Consider the following 13,517-nt stretch of genomic DNA (forward strand, 5'->3'; position numbering starts at 1 on the left):
TTTACCGGCGGTCTGCTTGGTTATGGCCATATTAAAGCTTCCTTCAGATCTGCTGACCCAGGTCTCTCTGTGTGTAGAAAGCGCCTAACACTCCACTGCTTGATGGACAATAACTGCTAGCAGCCTGTAAAATGAGCGACCTGCCTCATTTTCATGCGGCGATGCTGCGCTGCGTTCACGGTCTTGTGTGAATTTGGGACATATAGGTTTCTTTAAATGCAGATGTTGAACTTTACAATCTTGCATATTTTCCAGTTTTTAAACATCAAAAATGACCAAGAGTGGTCTAGAATTACTTATAATTGACATCTTTGTCCTTAGCAACACTTTATTTACAGGTATCAAGACAATTCAGTGGAGAGAAAGTGTTAAGTCATTATCTATCAAAGTACCCACGTTTCCTGAAAGCAACATCATGTGAGGACTGATTGCTCTCCTGTCACTCACAATTCCACACCCCTCTCAATCGAAGCCACGCCCTCCCACGCCAGAACGGGGGAAAATAAATTATTTGATCAAATAATTTCAGAGCTGAATCAAAAATTTATTTAAACTGAAAAATATATATCTTACACTTTTTTATTTTGATAATACTCTTTAAATTAGTATAAAATTCAAGAAAAAACATTGAATTTTCAGTTTCAAAATTTACTTTTTCAATCTTTTTTTTTTTATTTTCGGATACAAAACTTTTGGCCTGGATTTAGCTCCATAGCTGAGCTCAGCTCACAGGCATGGAGTGACTCATGCCAAAATGTCTGAAACGAAATGCTTTTGACAAAAACTACAGAGTGTTTTCAAGTGTTCTTTTGCACTGGAAATTATTTGTTGTTTATTTTTTCTGTAAGAAACCTGCTTGGAGTAGAAAATGACCAAAGCTGAAAAATAAAACTCAAGATTTGTACTCTGTATAAACATACAATTTTTCTTTTTGTTAAAATTGATCTTATAAAACTGGTATTGAAAAAAGTATTGTTCAGGAACCAGGATAAAAGTGAAGGTATCAGTATTGATACCGATATGGAAAATTTTTGATTGTCACCCAGCCCAAACTATGGACAAAATGGATAAAAGTTTACTTTTATTAGATTTATCAGTGCCTGCCCAAGTTAAAGACTTGGAACAAGTGATTTATAATCTGATACATCATTTTTTGACTGGAGTGAGACACTTTAACTTTAAAATATGTACTTTGATAAAACATGAAGGTTTTACATGTCACAGCAGCAATCATCATATTAGACATGTTCTTTAAGTAACACACACACACACACACACACACACACACACACACACACACACACACACACACACACACACACACACACACACACACACACACACACACACACACACACACACACACACACAACACACACACACGAATAAGCACACAGGCTAAAATTGTTAGCACATTAGCTTGTCTGAAAGTAACTCACCATGACCATTCCAAATGCAGTAAATCCACATTCAACAAGCTTCAGGTCGTCTCAGTCACTTCAGAATATTTTTAATGTGTTATAACAACTTCTGTGCGTCAGACCAGCAGGGATTTATTTCTCACCTTCTTACTTAAATGACTTCTTCTCACTGCCTCAAGTCAGCGCTAATTAACAACTCTGAGTCTGGGGCGTGGCAACCGATGGACGTCATCACTACGTGCGTGATTGTTAGCTCAGCTGCATGCAGAGCAGAGCACCAAACACATCCCCATCATATATTAAAAGTATTTTATTATACATATTTATATTTATTGTGTATTATTGTTGTTATTATTATTATGATTACTATTATTATTTTATACATATTTAGACATATGGTCTATTTAAAAACTAAATTTTATGTTAATTTGAGTTTCCACTGATTCAAAATCTGATTGCTTAAAACTGTTTAAAATGACATGAATTAAAATAAATAAATAAATAAACCACACACAAATTAGGAGGGGAAAATTTCTAAAATTCTAAATTTCTAAGTTGATTTCTTTTTTAAATCATTAAAGATTGCAGTTTTGCTAAAACTGTTCAGTAATATAAAAGTAGCATATTGCCTAAGTTGGTTCCACTCCTCCAGCCAATGCAAAGGAGTCGGTATCGAGTTATTTTGTCACGTGACTTTTAGTCAGGATTCTGACATTTTGCTGATTGGCTGAGACACGCCGCTCTCTGATTGGCTGCAGCCTTTGTTTATAACTAGCACTGGTACCTCAGTCAATGGAGGAGTGGAACTAACTTACATTTTCGGCATTACGCCACAGCCAATCACAGAGCGTGGTGTGATAGCCAATAGCAGCCGACGTATCAGATGGACCAATCACAGCCATGTTTTCAAAAACACGCTACCAGTCTCTTTGTAGACTGTGGTGCCAGTGCTACATATTGCCTTAATTAGCATATCTGTCTCCATGGTAACCAGACAACAATTCCTCTGATGATGTCAGAGCCCCAACGACTTTGATGGGCCTTTTCACACTGAATCCGTCAGATGCGTCAAAAATCGGTCTAAAAAGCATTATTCTCAATGAGACGCGTAGCGTTTTAGATGCGTCAGATGCATCAGTCAAAAGCCGAGCTAAAACCGAGCGCATCTAACGGGAGCGCGCATTGCCGCTTGTCAGCAGGCTGACGGAGTCAAAGTTCAAGCCAATCCAACTTCCGACCTGTATTTTTTTTTTAAATTCTGGTAGATTGTTTATATCTCAATTTTAAACAGAAAAACAGACACTGTAAATAAATACTGTTTATTATAAATGCAACAGGAAATAACAATGACTGCAGATGTGAATTGTAAAGTAGGATTTCTGTGGACAAACCTCATGATGATATATATATATATATATATAATATATATATATATATATATATATATATATAGTCATTTCAACTTGTAATTTCGCCAAAATATGTAATTGCCTTTAATGTTGCTATCAGGACAGAGTCATTTCTAAAATATGAATTTGAGCACAATAAGTGGAGAGCTTCTACCTGTGCAAATGTCTTTTGACTTTGATTTTGTGGACATTTTTAATGATCCGTTCATTTATTGTTAAAATATAAAATGAAACAGCTTTTAAAAAATAATAAATAGTGCTGTTTAAAGAGCCTTTATTTAGAAGCAGGTGATGTTCTGCTGGATTCTCTGGACCAGATGAAGGTCTCTTCTGCAGGTTTGAACTCTGGTGGTGTTGCTGAAAAGCAGAGATGTTTTCTTTCGACTGGACTTCGTGGTGTTCAGCTCATCAATGCACGTTTGGTTGTCTGCACAGCAAATGTTCCTGATTGGGACAAATAAAAATATTTCTTTAAATATAAAGAAACACTAAACAGTTTATATATATATAAAAAAAGGGGAAGAAAACGGGGAAAAAAAAAACAATGGAAAAAACGCCCGAAAAAATAAGTTATTTAAAGTTGAGCTTTTGTGGTGTCTGAAAAAAGCTGTAGCTTTATTTGGAAAAATAAAAAGACTGAACCATTTAGAAATTAAAGTGTTCACTCAGATCAACTGTGCTAAAAGGCTACGCTAACGTTAGCCGATCATTAAACCTTCAAGCAGTTACGTAAACGTCAGGTTTTATTTTTACATTATTCTCACCTCGATAAAGCTGCAGAACTAAACTCCATTGGGCAAACTGGGACTTCGCATATATCCAAAAAGTGGAAGATTTCGGACTGAGTGGGTTTGCTCCATCCCCCCGGCTGCCTGCCTCGCTCTGCTCAGTGATGATGCCTGAAGGCCGGCTTCTCCGTGCGGTTTGGTCCGCTGTCAGTCCTCCTCGTCCATCCTCCTCCTCGGTCAGCGTCACTCCGAAAAGTTAGCTGAAAAAAAAAAAAAAAAAGCTTCTCCCAGCAGGGTGATGGGAGAATTGTTCTACTGCTGTTTTTTTAAAGCTTTTTTTATGGTTCAGGCGACACAAATTCAAGAGGCGATCGCTGAACTTTTTCAGTTTGTGGAAACAGCCAGAGTGTGACTGGCAATCTCCGCCCTCCACTTTTTTTTTTTTTTTACCGCTTCCAAAGCGGCGCGTCTGACGTCATCCGACGGATTCGACGGATCCCGATCCGTTGGCGCATTGGGCCTGACGGATTCAGTGTGAAAGGCCCCTTTAGAAGTACAGACAGGAACTTCAGAAAGACACAAACCACCAACCTGTCAACACATTTTGGAGCAAACAGCAACTTTACCTCTGAGAACTTCTTCAGCAAGCTGTTTTTTTTTTCTGCAGATTTCAAGTCAAACAGGTAAACTGACATGATTTAAATGAAATAAATACAAACCAAATCATTCATAAGTGAACAGGATAAGGTGTGAAAACTGAATCACTTAATCAAAAGTACTAACTATGAATTAACAGCCATTTACATTTAGATTACTGTCTAAAGTTTTTACATTAATGACAGTAAATTAATATGAATTAAAAACCAGAATGTTCATGTTGTCAGGCAACAAGAAAAGAAAACAGAAACCAGATTGTTTTCACAGCTACATTTTATGTTTAATAATATTTTGGATGTAATTATTGAAGCAATTTTTGAACTATTGATGAAAGAAATGTTTCTGAAAAATCACTTTTAAATGGACTGCATTTTTATAGCGCTTTTCCATCTGCATCAGACACTCAAAGCACTTTAAAATAAAACCTCACACTCACCCCGATGTGAGGCATTTTAATGCTGGCTCACTAATATTTATGTCAGTGATACCCAAATGTTGGTGAAGGCAATTATGGTTAAAACAGTGTGAATGAAATGTAAAGTGCACAGTGCAACTTTTGGCTGTTGGGTCATTCCATCTGAAATCACCCAAAGGCCCCCAGGTCACCCTCAGTCCTGTTTAGACAATTTGATATGTTATTACAAAGTTACAGTGAAATGCCAAATATTAGGTCTGTATCTTGATGTATGCGAACTGCTGATTTGGTAACTTTTGCTGTAGAGTGGAAATCTGAGTTAGATTTGGTCTATCTCTCATGTGATCTGCCTGAAGGGCCTGAAAATGGTTGTGGGTCCAAATTTGACGTATCATTCACATTTCTGATTGCTCAAAAATTCAAGAAATACACTAGATATGACAGTCTACTTTTTTTTGCACCATGATTTGTGTGTGTTCAAGCATATTTACACAGTCAAATCATAAATTAGGTTGTTTGGACCAAAATCTATAGTCATTAGAAATGTGCTAATTTTGAACGAGCTTTAAAATATTGCCCATTTTCTGCAGCAAATATGCAGAATATGAATAAGAATATGACATGTCACATTTGGGCTTCCTACCATTTTCAGGTCTTTCTGGAAGACAGAACACACTAGATAGACCACAACTGACTCAGTTTGCCCACTGGACAGAAAAAAGTAGCCCAAGGTGAGCAATTTCACAGGTTGTGAATAAATTATTTATTAATGTTAAAGTTGGTACAAAACACCATTTTTGCAAAAATATGAAAAATTCACTTACATTTCATAGAGCTGTAAGGAAGTGTGAGATATGAAAGAATACCTGGTAAAAATATTCAATGTGATGCTCAATTGCCCTCAACAAAACCAGCCCAGTCGGTTTTTTTTTTCCATGCTCCCGTGACGAAATGAGTCGAATTTTCGTGACGGGGTTCTTTTTTAACTTGCTATTCCTAACCCTACTCCTACCCCTGACCCTAACCTTAACCATAACCTAATTTTACTGCTTCCCCCACCCTAACCATAAATTTCGTGCAGCCATCACGGAATGAATTAGAATGAATTTGTGTTGCCGTGATGAAAATGAGGCGCTTTTCGTCACAATATCACAAACCAATAGATTAATGTATATTTTGTACTGCTGAATCACGACTTGCTGTAAGACCAGGTTGAACAAAATACTGTTTCTGCAAAATGTGAAAAATTCACCAACATTTTCTGAGGCTGTAACTTCAAAACTTTTCAAGATACAGACCAAATATTTGGCATTCCATCCTAACTTTGGAATGAGTGACATATCAAATTGAGGAGTGACCTTGGAAATATTTATAAAACTGGGTGATTTGACATGGATAACGCTGTGACATTACCACTTATACAGTTTCATGGTGGAGTGGGACAGAGATGTCTTTTCTTCAATTTTTAAAAAACATTTAAGGCACAGTTTGCCAGAAGATACTGGATTTGATGTGTTTTCTTGAATGAAAATCCTTGTCTCTAACATTTCCACACAAAGCTGTGACTGCTGGTGCAACAGACAAAAGTTGCACTCTGCAGTTTCTTCAGAGGTGTCTGGGTGTCTTAATGGCTTCCCTCACTTCAGCTAAGTTGCTGAAGGATACTGACGTTGATGTTGCACTTTTTTCTTGTGATGACTCATAACCGTTTGAGCCAATGTTTTAAAGACAATTTTCCCAATCGCTGATAATCAATGTCTGATATTTCCTGTTTCATTGACATGAAAGAAACATCACAAAATGAAGAAGGCACAACCATCTGGTTTGACCCCACTGTCAAAACGACGGCAGCTGGAGGATGACGAGCGCTCCAGTAAGTTGTTGTGAGATCTCAACTTTGGCATCACACTTTTTCTTGTGATGGTTTAAGATTTTTTTCAGAATGTTTTTAAAAATGATTTTGCCAAACCTCTGAAAATCTGACATTTCCTCTTTCATAAAAATAGCAGACCTGGAGGAAATGAGGATGCCATTGCCTCCATTTTTGTCCCCATTGCTGAAACAGCGACGACAACTGGAGGATCACGAGCGCTGCAGTAAGTCATTCTGAGATCTCAACTTTGGCATCACACTTTTTCTTGTGATGGCTTAAGACGTTAAGACTACTGAATGTTTTTAAAAATGATTTTGCCAAACCTCTGAAAATCTGACATTTCCTCTTTCATAGAAGTAGCAAACCTGGAGGAATTGAGGGACCCAAAAAAAATGGCCAGAAGTCCACGTCGGTGAGCCGTTTGGTAAGTTGCTGCTGACTTTGACGTCTCATTTTTCATGTGGTGACTCACACTGATGGTTTGGTTCTCCCAAGTGTTCAGACACTTCTTAAAATCACTGTCATTTCCTGTTTTATAGATGTGATGGATGTCAGCAACCTTCCTGAATGGACAGTATTCCCCAAAATATATATCAGACAGAGGGAGGAAGAGTTTTTCGGCGACACTCTGTATCTTTCTCCACTGTTATAGATGTTAACATCATTTAATTAGCACGGCAACATTCTAATGGCATGTTTTTCTTTCAGATACGTCCTGTCTGTGATTTTTTGCGACAGAGGGACGTGATGTCCTCATTTGAAGAATGGTTGTCAGCCTTGGACATCATGTTTTCTGAATTTTTTGTTGTGAAAAGTGTAGGAACGCGGACCCACAACAGGGGGCGCAAATGAACGGACAATGGAATAAGCCAAAATATAACAATTTAATGTTGTGAATGTGCACAACAGAGCAACAGACAACACAATCGAGATCAACAGTCAAATTAGTTACAGTGATGTGTGAGCAGGCTTGAGGATAGAAGACGCCCGTCCAGAAAAGAGCCGGATCCCACACGCCTTCCACTCCACCGGACCTGAAGCAATCCTGGAGCCACCAAGCGCTGGGTCCCCAGGTGGCCACTGCCTCCGGCTGTCAGATCGGGTACTGCTGGCAGGAAGAACAGACAGGTGATGGTGAGTGCGTGAACACCCAGCAAACAGTTCACTATAAAGGTGGAAAGCACCTCCACCTCTCAATCACAATTCTCTCGGAGCTCGTGCAGATCCTGATGTCACACTAAACAGAGACTGGAATGAGGAGCGGAGATACGCCAACTCCCCAAACACAGCCACGTACTCGTAGTGTACAAGAGGTACGTCTGCAAACTCAGAATTAATTTCAGTCACGCACAGAAATAAAGACGTTACAACTGTATGGCACCAAAAAGGCTGAGACGTTTACCTGTTCGGTAGACGATTTCTTGGCAGTGAGGTGAAGATGCTGCCGGCTCTTATGGAGGTGTGGATGATGATGATGAGCGACAGCTGGCGTTGTTGATGAGTGACAGCTGGCACTCCCGGTTGCTCCGGCGCCCTCTCGTGCCTGAAGCCCGCACTTCAGGCAGGGCGCCCTCTGGTGGTGGGCCAGCAGTACCTCCTCTTCAGCGGCCCACACAGCATTTTTTTTAACACTAGTTAACACACAAGTTATTGTATTTAACTTTTATTCATCATCATTAAAAATGTCCACAAGGAACTTCCAGGGCAGCGAGGAACGAGGTGGCACCATAATGCTGAGCTCCTGAGCCGATTCGAGAACAACCTCCCCCCAAAATATGGAAAGATTGAAAATGTGAAATTAAACTGACAAGAAATGAGCGGGGGACGAGGACAAAGAAGTGTAAGGAAGTGTCAGCCTAGGACATCATGTTTTCTGAATTTTTTTTAACAGACTAAGTTATTGTATTTATTTTTTATTTAAATTGTCCACAAAGTCTTTCTGTGTTCACTTGAAACTGTAACTGGTGAAGCAACAGTCAAAAATTTCTCTTTGAAAAGTCTTTTCAATTATCACCACTGAAGTCTCAAACTCCTTCAGAGGGGTCATGTGTGTCTTGATGGCTCCCACGTTACTAGTGAAAGGACATGCAACTATACACAGTATCCTAAATGTTTTATTTTATTTATTAAAGGCAGGGGCAGTTCGTCCAAATGAGCAATCGTGTGACACACCACCAGAGAAGGTCGAGGAAAAGAGACCAGGGAGTTGTTCCGTCACATTCTCCCACACCGTTTCAAGTGGTCTGCAGTTTGTCTGACCTCAGAATCATTGTCCAATCTGTGTGAAGTAACGTCCATTTGGGACATGATTCAAAATCAACATGACTCATAGTTCAAGTCCTACCGTCCCAACAAATACAGTTCAAACTCTCCTGGGAGCAGAATAATTGATGAGCAGATTAACAGTTGCTTGTTCAGCAGTGTGGATACAAGCTGCAGAAATGAGGTTCCTCCGTCGGGTATCTGGGCTTACACTCCACGACAGGCTGAGAAGCTCCACTATCCAGGAGGGACTTGGAGTAGAGAAGATGTTTTTTTCACATGCAAAGGTGCCAGTTGAGGTGGTTCAGGCATCTGGTGAAGATTCCCTCTGTTTGTCTCCCCAGGGAGGTCTTCCAGGCACTTCCAACTGGGAGGAGGCCTTGGGGAAGACCCAGGACGTGCTGAAGGGATTATATTTCCACCAGGCTGAGGAAAATTCTGGGTTGCCCAGGAAGAATCACAGGAATTGGTCGAGGGAAGTGTGGGTTGAGCTGCTTGGTGTGCTGCCACCACGACCTGCTCCTGGACAAACAGCAGAAACAGAATGAATGAATGAATGAACTTTGGAAACATGGCTCCAAGTAAAATATTAAATATTAAAATTGTTGTGTGCTGGGGTGTTTGGCTGGCTTGGTTTCTGTTTTTTCCCACCAGGTGGTATGCATTCAGGACTGAGTGGCTGAGCATTAGGACCTCACCCTGAACACCTGAGGCTTGTTTTCACGTGCAGGTCATCAGGACTCACAGCTGTGGTGTATTCTGTCTTGATCAGAGATTGCTGCATTTAAACCTTGAATGCACAGTGTGTGATTGCCAGAGACTCGACCTTGTGAGCAGACGTGTGAGATCGACGTCAGGAGAACAATCTCACCATTACGGACGCAGAGACCGCTCCAGGTTTGACGCCACAGTCTGTGAAGGAGGATTGGGTGAGGTCTCACGCTCTTCAGCACACTTCCTGAGGTAATTTGGTTTTGGTGACTTTTATGAAGTAATGACAGTGGATTTGGTGTCCCTCACACCTTGTGTTATTGAGCTGTCACGTTATGCTAATTGTCTAATCAGCTTCTGCTACAGTGGAGATTTGAACTGAGTTGTTCCATGCCTGCAGGCTAAGAAGCTGATGTATAGATTTAAGCCAGGAAGTGTTTGCTGATTGCGTGCACCTTTGAGTTGTGTCTCTCTGTGTGGAGTTGGACTCACCTCATGTTTTCTTTCTTCACAGACTTGGTTTGTCGCGACCACCTGGGGGGTGTCGGCGGGGTCCCTGGGTCCGAACTGCTGTGGCTCCGGACCGTTTGCGCTGTTGAGAGCGCGCCGTGTTTCCACCTCACCAGACCGCGGACTTTTTGGTTGTTTAGCACTGCACACTGTTATGTTTATTAAATTCTGTTATCTTTTGAACCGTGCTCTGCTTATTTTATGCTGGGTCCTTTCAAACGCTGGGTCGGTGCTCCGACCACGTCCGAAACATAACAGTAGTCTCTGGCCATTTAACAATGGACCAACGGAAACAGAGACGGTATTTTTGCCGGGAAGGCTGCAGCAGATGTTGGAGTTGATCCGGGATCAGTTGCGGGTGCTCTCCGCCCGGGTTGTGCGTGTTGGTGCGCGCATGGCGGAGTTTACAGCTTGGGTCGTGTCGCACCCCGCTGTTACGGCTGTAGCCCCGTCTCCTCCCGTGCAGCTGGCTCCGATGCCTGTTGTAGCAGCCCTGGTGGTATTTAGTTTGCACTTTAAACTGTTTGTTATAACCTGCTGTTATTTACAGCAGTGTGAATGGGTTTTTACTCTGTTACCGCGGGGATTTTCTTATTTGGCACTTTGGCTCCCTCTGTTGGTGACAGAGTCACATTACCGCTCAGTTTCAAAGGATGGAAAACACAATGTTTTTCCATTCTTTGCACTTGACGATGTAGGCCAATGTTAGTTTTTTTTATTGGTCTATTATCTGTTTCTTGTTTTAGTATGAGGTGTTTTTATCAGGGGTTAATTTGTTGTTTTGTGGGTTTAAAGCACTGTCTGTGGTCTGGTGGAGTTGAAAATGCAGGCTGTCTGGGGCATAGTTTGACCCAGGTGACTTTATGTTTGTCTGTTCTTTCTTTTTTTTTATTTCTTTTGGTTTCACCTCCCAGGGTTTGATGGAACGGTCCTCTGGGGGGTGATGGGGGGTTGGGGTATTTTTTATTTATTTATTTATTTATTTTTTATTCCCTGTCTTCTCCTCCGGCCCCAGCCGTTTGAGCCGTACGTTGTCGGCGTTGCTGGGGTGGTGCAGTTCGGTCATGCTGGGCGTTTCCCAGGTAACCTCTGCACCCGGGAGGGGGGGGGGGGGTTTGGGGTATTATTATTATTTTTTTTTTTACATTCCCTTTACAACCTCCAGCCTTGGCGTGCCTCTGTGCCGTTTGCCATTGGCGTTGCTGGGGTGGTGCAGTTCGGTTATGCTGGGCGTTTCCCAGGTAACCTCTGCACCCGGATGGGGGGGGTTTAGGGGTGTTTTTTGTTACTTTCCTGTTCTACCTCCGGCTTCAGCGCACCTTTGAGCCGTACGCCATCGGCGTAGCTGAGGTTTGGGGCAGTGGAATATACCCGCAGCTGGTGGCTGGTTTAAAAGTCAGAGGGGTGGCGCCGTCTTGTGCCGTACGCCATTACCGCTGTTCCACTCCTCCCGGTTGACTTTTGGGGTATAGTCATGGTTGGTGACACTGGACGTACTTCCAGTTTCCCCTGCGCTGAGGGGGTGGGGTTAGGGTTGTTGTTTTGTTTGTTTGTTTGTTTTTTCCCCAGTTTCCGCCCTCAGGGTGTGACTGTGGTGTCCTCTGGGGGGGAAATGTCTGTGGGTCCATCTAGCCGTAGACGGCCGGGGCTGGGTCTGTTGTTAGTCATGGGGGGGGTGTCTCCTGGGGTTTGATGGAACGGTCCTCTGGGAGGCGCTAGGAGCCCCCGTGGGTGACTTTGGATCCCAGAGGGACCTTGGCTGTGGTTATTACTCCTGGAGCTGGCGGGATGTCCTCTGGGGAGTGTTGGTCCCTACATGTCGTCCGGGGGAGGGGGGGTGTTAGATTTTTCTTTTTTTTGCAAGTTTAAGTTTGGGTTGTGTTTTGTTTTTTCTTTTCTCCTCTTCCCAGGGTTTGATGGGACGGTCCTCTGGGGAGGGGGGGTGTCGGTATGGTTGTTTGTGTTTTTCTTTTTTTCTTTTCTCCCAGTTTGCACCCCTGGGGTTGGTTGTGGTGTTCCCTGGGGGGTTGGAATGGTTGTTTGTGTTTTTCTTTTTGTTTTGTGACCAGGCAGACTCTGAACATGGTCGAAAGAAGGCTGAATGCACAGGTTTATGAACTCCTGTGCAAAATGAATGACAGAAGCAAGAGTTGACAGAAACAAATGCAAAGATGCAGTCAGAGGTGGAGACGCTAATAGGTCCGCTAAATGAAGCAGTAGGCAAGACCATCAAATTTAACAAAAGATATCTCTGCACTGGAGTGTCAGCTGCAGGACATTCAGGAGCTGCTCCAAGAGGAAATCCATTAGACACCTTCCTTCTCCATCCGCCTAGGGCAGATGGAGGATGAGGGGAATATGTTGCAGGAGATGCTGAAAGAAAAGGAAGAGAGTAAGAAGACTGTGGAGAAGCCAGTTTCTACTCTCTAGACTCAGCTGGCTGAAAGGAAGACAAAGGCAGGTTAGGACGCCTTGTCAGTAGAGGGGGCTGAAGAGGGCCTCAAGTGAGTCCAATGGGAGTTTGGACGGTGTTCAGCGGCAGCTGGAGTAGAAAAGTTCAGCCTATGGACAAACTGGATAAGACAGAAATCCGTTTGCAGCAAGAGTCAGATGACCTCTTGGTGGACCAGGACCACCTTCGGCAGATCGTCTCCAATCTGGAGAGGAAGCAAAAAAGAAAAAGTCTGACCAGATGTGGGCCAAAGAGAAACGTATTGCTACTCTACATGCAGAGGAGTATGATCGTGCCGAAGCGGAGGCCAGGGAGGAGACAAAAGTGTTGACCCTGGCAAGAGAGTTAAAGACTCTTACAGACCTGAAAGATGAACTTGACCAATTTAATAAAGTGCTTAAGATCGAGACGGATGACTTCGGAAAGAGTTCATAGTTTGAAGAGGTCCAACTGTGCCATGGAGCAGCGACTGGAGGAGATGAAGATTCAGCTGGAGGATGTATATAGGTAATGTTTCCAGGCCCACTCTGCCAAGAAGAAACGGGAGCTGGATCTGGGAGGGCTTGAAGGCAATCTTGAAGATGCTACTGAAAATCGCGATAATGTCTTATAGCACTTGAAGAAACTGCAGGCCCGAATGAAAGACCAGATGAGAGGACTGGAAGAGCTGTGAATGTTCAGGGATGAAGCAGTTAATGATGCTAAAGACAGTGATAAGAAGCTTAAAGCCATGGAGGGAGACATGTTACACATCCAGGAGGAGCTGTCTACTGCAGACAGGCTCAGGGAGTGAAAGGATGAGATCTATAGTCTCAACACAGATTTGGTTTGTCGCGGCCACCTGGGGGGTGTCGGCGGGGTCCCTGGGTCCGAACTGCTGTGGCTCCGGACCGTTTGCGCTGTTGAGAGCGCGCCGTGTTTTCACCTTACCAGACCGCGGACTTTAGTTGTTTATCACTTCACTCACTTACATTAAAATGTGTTATCTTTTGAACCGTGCTCTGCTTATTTTATGCTGGGTCCTGTCAAACGCTGGGTCGGTGCTCCAACCGCGTCCGACACATAACAAAAATAGGATT

General features: G+C 42.6%; 1 pseudogene; it reads left to right on the forward strand.

The window, feature by feature from the left end:
- The first annotated feature begins 12,157 nt into the window (after positions 1 to 12,157).
- Positions 12,158 to 12,934, forward strand: LOC117509260 (annotated as a pseudogene).
- Positions 12,935 to 13,517: the final 583 nt, after the last annotated feature.

The sequence above is a fragment of the Thalassophryne amazonica genome, chromosome 4 (genome assembly GCF_902500255.1).
Source record: "Thalassophryne amazonica chromosome 4, fThaAma1.1, whole genome shotgun sequence".
NCBI classification, from domain to species: domain Eukaryota; kingdom Metazoa; phylum Chordata; class Actinopteri; order Batrachoidiformes; family Batrachoididae; genus Thalassophryne; species Thalassophryne amazonica.